The sequence below is a fragment of the Petromyzon marinus genome, unplaced genomic scaffold (genome assembly GCF_048934315.1).
Source record: "Petromyzon marinus isolate PM22_M1 ecotype Great Lakes invasive population unplaced genomic scaffold, UKy_Petmar_22M1.pri1.0 PM_G_Scaffold_10, whole genome shotgun sequence".
Lineage (NCBI taxonomy): Eukaryota > Metazoa > Chordata > Hyperoartia > Petromyzontiformes > Petromyzontidae > Petromyzon > Petromyzon marinus.
In genome coordinates, this window is record NW_027422651.1 from 1,835,429 (window position 1) to 1,848,032 (window position 12,604).

The 12,604-nt window shown below is 47.6% G+C and overlaps 1 long non-coding RNA gene across 1 annotated transcript; it reads left to right on the top strand.

The window, feature by feature from the left end:
- Nucleotides 1–425: 425 nt before the first annotated feature.
- Nucleotides 426–6,989, top strand: LOC142908642 (uncharacterized). The gene is made up of 3 exons (XR_012931892.1): nucleotides 426–529; nucleotides 3,797–3,861; nucleotides 6,613–6,989. It is a non-coding gene; the product is annotated as an uncharacterized LOC142908642 (long non-coding RNA).
- Nucleotides 6,990–12,604: the final 5,615 nt, after the last annotated feature.

Consider the following 12,604-nt stretch of genomic DNA (forward strand, 5'->3'; position numbering starts at 1 on the left):
CACCCGGCATAAAACATCCAGCCCGCATCTTTCTATGGCCCTGGTGGCTACTAGTCACGTGCCACCTAATTGGTACCTATTTTATCGACCACTCCCACCGAGGCATGATGATGATGGGCTGAGTCAACACCACCCCCTCTCCAGAGCAGGACTTGAACCTGGCCAGGCTTACGATTTTAATGACGCAGCAGAGTGGCGGCAGTCGACCTGGGCACTGAGTCACTTAGCCAGGAGCTGAACTCACCGTATCCGATACAAAGTGGAGGGGGTGCGGCGTGGGCGGTGGGGGGTGGGGGGGAAGCCGAACTTGGCCGATCCCATCTCTCAATGTAACTCGTGACCACCGAGACCCATTGTCGGGCAGGGCACTGCCCCCCCCCCCACAACGTCCAGCGGGGTGGTACAGTCCGGGTGGGTCACCAAGCCCCGCCCACGCGCCGCCAGTCGCTCGCTCCGACCGCGCGCGCGGTCGGTAATTGTCGCGGGGCGCTCCACCTGGAGTTGCCACCTGTCCCGGTTTCTCTTCCTGGTAAGTTCGCGTTTGTCGACGTCCGGGGAAGTCTCGAATCCTTTCCCGGGAAATTGAAAGTCCAGGGTCAGCTGTATCAGCAACAATAATAATAATCTCGACTTGAAGTTTTCGTGACTGCAGGGATCCACACTCTTAGTTTCTTTCAGTAAAGTGACGTAGCAGGTATAAGATAAAATGTTGTTTTAATTTAAATTATTTTATTACCTACTTGACTTTACCGAGATACCCATAGAGCGGCTCTCTGTTGATTGGTTGATGAACACGATTGTACTGTTCAGAATAAAACCTCAACCAAAATCTTCAAAAATTTAAACTACCGTATTCAACCAACCTTCACTTGATGTACTTGCAGTGTATAATAGTTTAAAACTTACAGGAATTGTAACTATTGATATATTGATAGATTTGAGCCGATTTCATAACTAAACATTAAATGTATCAGAGACCGAATGGTTAAACACTGTGTTTTGATCTTTTTTCCTTTGCATTCATTAACATTAAAAGGCATTAATCTTATAATTTGTTTTATGCAGTGTTTAAATTGGCCATACTATATATACTTCAAATTGTATTTGTACAAAAAAACGCCTTTGCACTGGCTGCTGTGTGCATTTAATCCACGTAAAAACAAATCAGCATTAGCCACTCATAACAGATTTGTAACTCGTACAGCAAGCGTAGTCATTACCTGGACCTTAATGAACCACATTAAACCAATCTATTTCGAGCAATATTAAATCACCGAGGGAGTACTCCCAAAGAAATTAAGATGCCTGGCAATGTCATTATTATTCTTGGTTCTTTCGGTAAAAGTCACGTAGAAGGGAAACACCTGATGATGACTGCTCGTGTTGCAGTCGAAACTTCGTGAGAATTTTATTGTTTTATATTTTTATTATTTTATTGTTTCCCTTCTACGTGCAGGTGACTTTACCGAAAGAACCAAGAATATGAATCCCTGCAGTCACGAAAGCTTTAAATCAAAATGTCATTATTGTTAAGTACTCACCTTTAACCTTTGCGAGTGGCGTGGCATAGCGCTGCCTACGACGCCACTACTGACGCCTGCAGGCCACGGTAGAAACTTGAGAGGGGGACATCTCGGCTAAAAGTCACAGAGGGTGCCAATCGGGAAGGGCGCTCGCAGGTTCCAGAAGGAGGGCGTGGCCGGGGAGGGGCGTGGCCTCGCTGAGAGTCCAGGAGGGGCCCCTGTGTGGGACCTCGTGGCTGTTGCTGGGAAGTGGGATGATTGCCCGTCGTGCTACTCACGTCCATCGTCGTCACCATCTCGCCGTCGCCTCCGAGAGAGAGACACAGGGATAGAGAAAGGGACAGACAGAGAGAGAGACACACAGGGATAGAGAAAGAGACAGACAGAGAGAGAGACACAGGGATAGAGAAAGGGACAGACAGAGACACAGAGAGACACAGGGATAGAGAAAGAGACAGACAGAGATAGACACAGAGAGAGACACAGGGATAGAGAAAGAGACAGAGAGAGAGAGAGAGACAGGGGTAGAGAAAGGGACAGACAGAGAGAGAGACACAGGGATAGAGAAAGGGACAGACAGAGAGAGAGACACAGAGAGAGACACAGGGATAGAGAAAAGGACAGACAGAGAGAGACACAGAGAGAGACACAGAGATAGAGAAAGAGACATACAGAGAGAGACACAGGGATAGAGAAAGAGACAGACAGAGAGACACAGAGAGAGACACAGGGATAGAGAAAGAGACAGACAGAGAGAGACACAGGGATAGAGAAAGAGACAGACAGAGAGAGACACAGGGATAGAGAAAGAGACAGACAGAGAGAGAGACACAGAGAGAGACACAGGGATAGAGAAAGAGACAGAGAGAGACACAGAGAGAGACACAGGGATAGAGAAAGAGACAGACAGAGAGACACAGAGAGAGAGAGAGGCAGACACATAGAGAGACAGAGAGAGACAGAAACAGAGACTCAGCAGGCCAAGTGTTACTAAGTAGACGTCACGAGCTGGCGTGTGTAGTAGTAGTAGTACTGTGTAGTAGTAGTACTGTGTAGTAGTGCTGTGTAGTAGTACTGTGTAGTAATAGTACTGTGTAGTAGTACTGTGTAATAGCACTGTGTAGTAGTACTGTGTAGTAGTAGTACTGTGTAGTAGTAGTACTGTGTAGTAGTACTGTGTAATAGTACTGTGTAGTAGTACTGTGTAGTAGTAGTACTGTGTAGTAGTACTGTGTAATAGTACTGTGTAGTAGTACTGTGTAGTAGTAGTACTGTGTAATAGTACTGTGTAGTAGTACTGTGTAGTAATAGTACTGTGTAGTAGTAGTACTGTGTAGTAGTAGTACTGTGTAGTAGTAGTACTGTGTAGTAGTACTGTGTAGTAATAGTACTGTGTAATAGTACTGTGTAGTAGTACTGTGTAGTAGTAGTACTGTGTAGTAATACTGTGTAGTAGTAGTACTGTGTAGTAGTACTCTGTAGTAATAGTACTGTGTAGTAGTACTGTGTAGTAGTAGTACTGTGTAGTAATCGTACTGTGTAGTAGTAGTACTGTGTTGTAGTACTGTGTAGTAGTACTGTGTAGTAATAGTACTATGTAGTAGTAGTACTGGGTAGTAGCACTGTGTAGTAGTAGTACTGTGTAGTAGTACTGTGTAGTAGTAGTACTGTGTAGTAATAGTACTGTGTAGTAGTAGTACTGTGTAGTAGTAGTACTGTGTAGTAGTACTGTGTAGTAGTGCTGTGTAGTAATAGTACTGTGTAGTAGTAGTACTGTGTAGTAGTACTGTGTAATAGTAGTACTGTGTAGTAGTACTGTGTAGTAGTAGTACTGTGTAGTAGTACTGTGTAGTAGTAGTACTGTGTAGTAGTAGTACTGTGTAGTAATAGTACTGTGTAGTAGTACTGTGTAGTAGTAGTAGTACTGTGTAGTAGTAGTACTGTGTAGTAGTGATGTGTAGTTGCACTGTGTAGTAGTAGTACTGTGTAATAGTACTGTGTAGTAGTAGTACTGTGTAATAGTACTGTGTAGTAGTAGTACTGTGTAGTAGTACTGTGTAATAGTACTGTGTAGTAGTAGTACTGTGTAGTAGTAGTACTGTGTCCTACTACCACTATAATGTAAAGTCTCCTGTATGAGTTTAAGGGGAGACGCAGCAAAAGTAGCAGCAGGAGATGTTTCATCTCTCTCTTTCGATGTCCCTCTCTCTCTCATCTCTTCCCATCTCACCCCCTCTCTCGCCACGGCTCTCCGTCGCTGAATCAACGCCAAGAAGGCCCCAGCGTGCTCCTCACTCCTCGCTTGGAGCTGTCCCTGGTGCGGACAGTTTATATACACGTAATATACAGTTTATATATACATAATATACAGTTCATATGTACATAATATACACTTTATATATACATAATATACAGTTTATGTATACACACAAAAAACAGTTTAGATTACGCATAATCATCATACATCGCCTCACAATAATTTTAATTTCACCACGTAAGGCCCCACACTCACAGAGACCCATGCTTACAAAGACCCACGGAGACTCATACCCACAGAAACCCACACTCATAGAGACCCACTGCTACCCACAGAGACCCATACCCACAGAAACCCACACTCATAGAGACCCACTGCTACCCACAGAGACCCATGCTCACAAATGCCCACACTCATAGAGACCCACTGCTACCCACAGAGGCCCATACCCACAGAAACCCACACTCATAGAGACCCACTGCTACCCACAGAGACCCATACCCACAGAAACCCACACTCATAGAGACCCACTGCTACCCACAGAGACCCATACCCACAGAAACCCACACTCATAGAGACCCACTGCTACCCACAGAGACCCATACCCACAGAAACCCACACTCATAGAGACCCACTGCTACCCACAGAGACCCATACCCACAGAAACCCACACTCATAGAGACCCACTGCTACCCACAGAGACCCATACCCACAGAGACGCACACTCATAGAGACCCACTGCTACCCACAGAGACCCATACCCACAGAAACCCACACTCATAGAGACCCACTGCTACCCACAGAGACCCATACCCACAGAGACCCACACTCATAGAGACCCACTGCGACCCACAGAGACTCATACCCACAGAAACCCACACTCATAGAGACCCACTTCTACCCACAGAGACCCATACCCACAGAAACCCACACTCATAGAGACCCACTGCTACCCACAGAGACCCATACCCACAGAAACCCACACTCATTGAGACCCACTGCTACCCACAGAGACCCATACCCACAGAAACCCACACTCATAGAGACCCACTGCTACCCACAGAGACCCATACCCACAGAAACCCACACTCATAGAGACCCACTGCAACCCACAGAGACCCATTCCCACAGAAACCCACACTCATAGAGACCCACTGCTACCCACAGAGACTCATACCCACAGAAACCCACACTCATAGAGACCCACTGCTACCCACAGAGACCCATACCCACAGAAACCCACACTCATAGAGACCCACTGCTACCCAGAGACCCATACCCACAGAAACCCACACTCATAGAGACCCACTGCTACCCACAGAGACCCATACCCACAGAAACCCACACTCATAGAGACCCACTGCTACCCACAGAGACAGATACCCACAGAAACCCACACTCATAGAGACCCACTGCTACCCACAGAGACCCATGCTCACAAATGCCCACACTCATAGAGACCCACTGCTACCCACAGAGACCCATATCCACAGAAACCCACACTCATAGAGACCCACTGCTACCCACAGAGACCCATTCCCACAGAAACCCACACTCATAGAGACCCACTGCTACCCACAGAGACCCATATCCACAGAAACCCACACTCATAGAGACCCACTGCTACCCACAGAGACCCATACCCACAGAAACCCACACTCATAGAGACACACTGCTACCCACAGAGACCCATGCTCACAAATGTCCACACTCATAGAGACCCACTGCTACCCACAGAGACCCATATCCACAGAAACCCACACTCATAGACACCCACTGCTACCTACAGAGACCCATACCCACAGAAACCCACACTCATAGACACCCACTGCTACCCACAGAGACCCATACCCACAGAAACCCACACTCATAAAGACCCACTGCTACCCACAGAGACGCATTCCCACAGAAACCCACACTCATAGAGACCAATTACTACCCACAGAGACCCATATCCACAGAAACCCACACTCATAGAGACCCATTACTACCCACAGAGACCCATACCCACAGAAACCCACACTCATAGAGACCCACTGCTACCCACAGAGACTCATTCCCACAGAAACTCACACTCATAGAGACCAGGGACGTGCGGTCAGGGGAGGCAAGGGAGGCAGAGCCTCACCTGTGATACTCCAATGAAAACAGCTGTTACGAAAAGTAAAAATAAAGAATAATCCAATAAAATAAATATTAAGATTTTTCCACTGATGTGTGTTATGAATGTAATTTCTGTACGATTCCAATCATTTTTAGAGTCAAAATCGCCAAATTTGCGGAGCTCCGCTGCAAATACAGGAAGAGACGAGAGGTGAGACAGCGACGAGCTCAGCCTCCCCTCTGATTGCGCAACCCCTCAGTAACTGGATGGAGCGTGGGCAAAAAGCACGTGCTTGTTACTATCTCAGTATGTCACCAATGTAATGTTTGTAGACCCCTTCATTTCATGTCCTCGCCTTCCATACTCCAGGTAACTTATTTCACGTGTATGTATAAAGATATGTAGGGCCGCTGGTCTCGTCGTGAAACTGCAATGAAAAAGCACCAGGGGAGGCAGCTCTCACATCTGCCTCACTGAGGGGGACGTGTCTAACACGCCCCCTCAGTGAGGCCACGCCCACATCAGTGAGGCCACGCCCCCCTCAGTGTGTGAATCTGGCTCTGACACCAGCCAGTGCCTCCCCCAGCCATTGACCTCACCGCACGTCACTGATAGAGACCCACGGAGAGCCACAGAAACCAGCACACTCACAGAGACCTACAGAGACCCACGCAGAGGTGACGGTGTTGGAGGCGATGACGGCCGCGATGGTTGCTGTGACGGCACAGGAGGGGCCGAGCAAGAATCCGACCGGTGACAACCGCCGGCCATGGAGAGGGGCCGAGGTCGAGGAGGAGAAGTCAACCGCGGGAGGATCTCCGACATCTCGGACAGGCTAAGGCAGCTGATTGACGCCGACAGGGGGCAGCAGCGGCCGCCGGACAGGGAGGGCCGGGGGCGGGGGGTCAGCAGCGGGGCCGGAGGCGACAGGGAGTCGAGGAGGGACTCACGGGTGAGGCAGAGGGAGGCGGTGGAGCAGGCGAGGGTTGCGATGGAGCGCGAGGTGTTCTTGAGGGAGCAGTTCTCGCGGCATCGGAGTTCTGTCGAGAGGCGACGGGAGCTACAGGAGCTCGCCAGCCGGGGGCGGAACGTCCACTTCAACCCGACGGAGGAGGCGTGGAGACACGCCGGGGGGGGCACGGCGGGGCGCGGGGGGAGAGGTGGAGGGAGCAGAGTTGGGGGAGGGGGGGTTATAGAGGAGGCGGAGGGAGGAGGGGTGGGTGGAGCGGGGGGAGGGGTGGAGAGAGGGGGAGGAGGAGGGAGGGCGGAGGGAAGGGGTGCAGGGGGGGGCGGGGAGAGGGGTCGGAGGGGGCGTGAGTGGATGGAGCGACTGCGACAGGCAATGACGCTGAGATGGAACCCGTATCATCAGTTTGGGAGGGGGGGGTCAGGAGGGACGAGCAGTGGGTGAGGGAGATAGGGAGGGAAGAGAGGGGTGGGAGGGAGGGGAGGGGTGGAAGGGAGGGAGGGGAGGAGGGAGGGGAGAGAGGGGTGGGAGGGAAGGGGGGAGGGAGGAAGGGGAGGATGGAGGGGGGTGTGTGCGGCCTGCTCCAAGCGTCTCAGCATCGCACCGTGCGGGGGTGGTGGGTGGTGTCAAAATGCCTCCAAGTGTCCCCAGGTCTCCACGTGGAACCCTGGGGAGGTTTCCGTCTTTTTGCGTTCGGGCCTCGGACGTGGAGTTGTTGTAGACATGTTGGGCTGAGTCGGCCCCCAACCAGGGATTGAACTGGTGTCCTTCCTCGTTTGATGGTTATCGTTTGTTTGTGGACGTTAATTATTTTGACATTAGGTTTAAAGTTACCTTTGCCGAATGCCACAATTGACACTGGGCGTGCGTTCATTAAAAGCGGTTCGAAATGTGTGGAGGATCGAACTGAATTACCTTATACAGGCTGTGTTTATCTATAGTGGGTATTACATCTGGGTGAAAGGATCCACCAGGGAAGCCTCTGAAACGTTCCCGAAGGTTCCAAGAGGGGCGTGGCCAGAGGCGGGGCTTAGCCTCCACGGAGCGAATATAAGCCGGGGGCACAGCAACGTTAGGGGTCGGTGTTGAAGATCGAGAGGAGCTCCCCATCGCTGCTGCTGCCCCGCCATCTCCGCCGGCCACGTGGCGGCGAGACCTCCAGCCGCTCAGCCGCTCCCCAGCGCGCCGTCAGCCGGCGGCGTGTTGGTGAGCGGGGTGAGCGCGGGTGGACATCCGCAGAGAGAGAGAGTGATAGAGGAACAAGTCTGTGCCGAATATTTATTAATAAACAAACTTCAAGTCTTTACCGTGTCGGAGCCAGTCATTACATGATTATAAAAATTACGTGCAGTGCAAGGGGCATGTCCCCGCAGCTGTATGAAATACACTACACTACACACTACTACACTATACACTACACTATACACTACACTATACTACTCTACACTATACACTACACTACACACTAGTGCTGTGCTAGTACACTATACACCACACTATACACTACACTACACACGAGTGCTGTGCTAGTACACTACACTATACACTACACTACACGCTAGTGCTGTGCTAGTACACTACACTATACATTACACTACTCTACACTACACACTAGTGCTGTGCTAGTACACTACACTATACACTACACACTACACTACACACCAGTGCTGTGCTAGTACACTATACACTACACTACACACTAGTGCTGTGCTAGTACACTACACTATACACTACACTACACACTAGTGCTGTGCTAGTACACTACACTATACACTAAACTACTCTACACTATACTATACACTACACTACACACTAGTGCTGTGCTATTACACTACACTATAAACTACTATACACTACACTACACACTAGTGCTGTGGTAGTACACTACACTATACACTAAACTACTCTACACTACACTATACACTACACTAGTGCTGTGCTAGTACACTACACTATATACTACACTATACACTACACACTAGTGCTGTGCTAGTACACTGCACTATACACTACACTACCCTACACTATACACTATTATACACTACACTACTATACACTACACTATACACTACACTATACACCACACTACACACTCGTGCTGTGCTAGTACACTATACTATACACTACTCTACACTACACATGCTGTGCTAGTACACTACACTATACTCTACACTATACACTACACTATACACTGCACTATACACTACACTACTCTACACTACAGACTAGTGCTGTGCTAGTACACTACACTATACACTACACACTAGTGCTGTGTTAGTACACTACACTATACACTAAACTATACATTACACTATACACTACACTACACACTAGTGCTGTGCTAGTACACTACACTATACACTACACTACTCTACACTACCCTATACACTACGCTATACACTACACTAGTGCTGTGCTAGTACACTACACTATACACTACACAATACACTACACTACACACTAGTGCTGTGCGAGTACACTACACTATACACTACACTACACACTAGTGCTGTGCTAGTACACTACACTATACACTACACTACTCTACACTACACTATACACTACACAATACACTACACTGCACACTAGTGCTGTGCTAGTACAATATACTATACACTGCACTATACACTACACTACACACTAGTGCTGTGCTAGAACACTACACTATACACTACACTACACACTAGTGCTATGCTAGTACACTACACTATACACTAAACTACTCTACACTACACTATGCACTACTATACACTACACTATACACTACACTACACACTAGTGCTGTGCTAGTACACTACACTATACACTACACTATACACTACACACTAGTGCTGTGCTAGTACACTACACTATACACTACACTATACACTACACACTAGTGCTGTGCTAGTACCATAAACTATACACTACACTACACACTACTATACACTACACTATACACTACACGCTAGTGCTGTGCTAGTACACTACTATATACACTACACTATACACTACTATATACTACACTATACACTACTATATACACTACACTATACACTACACTATACACTCGTGCTGTGCTAGTGACGAATTGGCACGTTCTGTTTACGTGACAACCCTTACTAGTTGGCTGTGTCGGGTGGTGGCGGGTTTTAACGACACAACATTTATATATTTATGCGATGAAACCCAAAAACTTCTATTATGGATTCACTACGTTATAAGCAACATATTTGCACTCATAAGTCGCTTGCCTACTCGGTGTTTCGTATCGAATCTCATCTCAAACAATCGAAGGGTGCCCCTAAGTGGCAGCTGCCCCTGTGTGGCACAAGGTGGCCCTACACCGGCCTGCACGTGGGCATGAGTCTGTCGGTAAGGAGGCGATCATTGACGCGTCATCTCCCTTGTGGAGATTCTGGATAATGTTACTGGAATTACCACAATTTTGACCGTGACACCAACACGCAATATGACCTGTGCGTTTTGAGTGACACAATACTATGTTTGACATCCGCTGTTAAGCAGACTGCGCATATTGTGGTGAATGTTACTGGGGTGGGCAGGTGTGCCTGTCAGCTTTGAACCTTAAACCTCTGCAACAAATTTGAGAATGCGCTACCATATTCCTGGTTCTTTCGGTAAAGTCACGTAGGTAGAAAACAAAAAATAAACAGAATTAAAGATAAAAATAATAAATTAACATTTTAATAAAATTCGTAACAAGTAAAAATAATAAATTGAAAATAATAAATTGATGAAAAGATGCCATGGGTCGACTGACTGAGATGACTGGCCAATGCACCACCTGTGCCCCCCACTACACACACACAGTGTACACACACACAGTGTACACACACACAGTGTACACACACACACAGTGTACACACAGTGTACACACACACACACAGAGTGGACACACACACAGAGTGTACACACACACAGTGTACACACACAGTGTACACACACACACAGTGTACACACACACAGAGTGGACACACAGACACAGTGTATACACACACAGTGTACACAGAGTGGACACACACACAGTATACACACACACAGTGTACACACACAGAGTGTACACACACACAGTGTACACACACACAGACTGTTGGGGCAAGTGCTGTTAGCGAGCACCTAACACATAGACAAAGATCTCCCGTGTAGCCTTGAACAGAATGTTGGGGCAAGTGCTGTTAGCACCCAACACAAAGACAAAGATCCCCCGTGTAGCCTTGAACAGACTGTGAATAAAAAAATATTTAAAATATCACGAAGTCGTGATTTTTTTTATATATCACGAAGTCGTTTCACATATAAGCAAGGACAAAGGATCATGCAACTTAGTCTTGCAGAGGAGAGGGGTGATGTGTTGCTAGGTGCTGACCGACAGCGTCGCTGAAAGTTTCATTCTACATTTACCCTGATATTTTGAGTCGCTTTGCAGAGTCAAGGATTTCGATGAGCGATAAGAGTTGCGAGAAGCTAAGAGCCGCGCGAATACAATTGATGAGTTCTGAGAGTGAGTGAGGAGCTGCGAGCAGAATCGTGCGCCGCCCGGAGAGAAAGACAAAGGCGGTCGGGCGTGGTGCTGGCCACCCACCCCTTCGTGTGCCGTGCCGGTCTTCATTGGTGCTGCTCGCTAACAGCACTTGCCCCTACAGTCTGTTAAGGCTACACGGGGGATCTTTTGTCTTTTGTGTGTGTGACTGCCGCGCGCCAAAGCACTTGCTCGGATGATGCCAAAAACAAACACCCCACTCACCCACCCAACCAGCCGTGTATATATGTGTGTGTATATGTGTGTGTGTATACAGTGAGGAAAAAAGTATTTGATGCCCTGCTGATTTTGTAGGTTTGCCCACTGACAAAGAAATGATCAGTCTATAATTTTAATGGTAGGTTTATTTGAACAGTGAGAGACAGAACCAAGTTCACTTTGTTGCGAGGAGTCTGCTTCAATACGCGCCTCCGAGAAAGCGCACGCGCCCAAAGGCCAACGTGGGCTCCTCCACCAGCACCAGCACCACCACCAAACTATTTGATTTTGAAAACATTGCGAAGTTTGGGGAAGGCGTGTTTAACGCATCTTGAGTCGCGTCGTATTTCAGTGACGGAAGTTATTTTTGACCGATACGGGTCAAGGAATTCTAGATTTGAAGCTTTCGTGACTGCAAGGATCCATACTCTTTGGTTCTATTCGGTAAAGTTACGTAGGTCAAAAAATAAAACAACAAAAATCACGACGTTTCGGCCACAACACCACAAGCAGCCTTCATCAGGTGAAGGGACCTTTAAGCCTCGATTACATTTTCAATTTCAAACAGCGCACGTATTGGTGTGTGTGCGTGCGTGTGTCTAATGTACTTATGCGGACACAGCGCCAATCGTACGGAATGATAGAGTAAAACCAGGAATTACAGTGCACAGCAGTGCCTCCTAACCCGGGGTGCACGGACTCCCTGTTGGGGGGGTTCGTTGGGCAGATTTCTTTTTCAGAAGGCAAAATAGAATCGAAAACACAAATTAAGCCGCGGGCACGTGTAAGTGGCAACTTGTCTCATCAAACTCTACGTATTTGTTAACAATTGTAAATATATATAAAACAAAAAAATTAACGATTGGATTCCTCCCGTGTATAAATAATCATCCTGATGAACGAATCTGATTCTCTTCTTTGGTTATTTCGGTTAAAGTCACCACCACGTAGAATGAGAATAAAATAATAGAATTTATCAAATAAAATAACACAATAAAATCTCACGACGTTT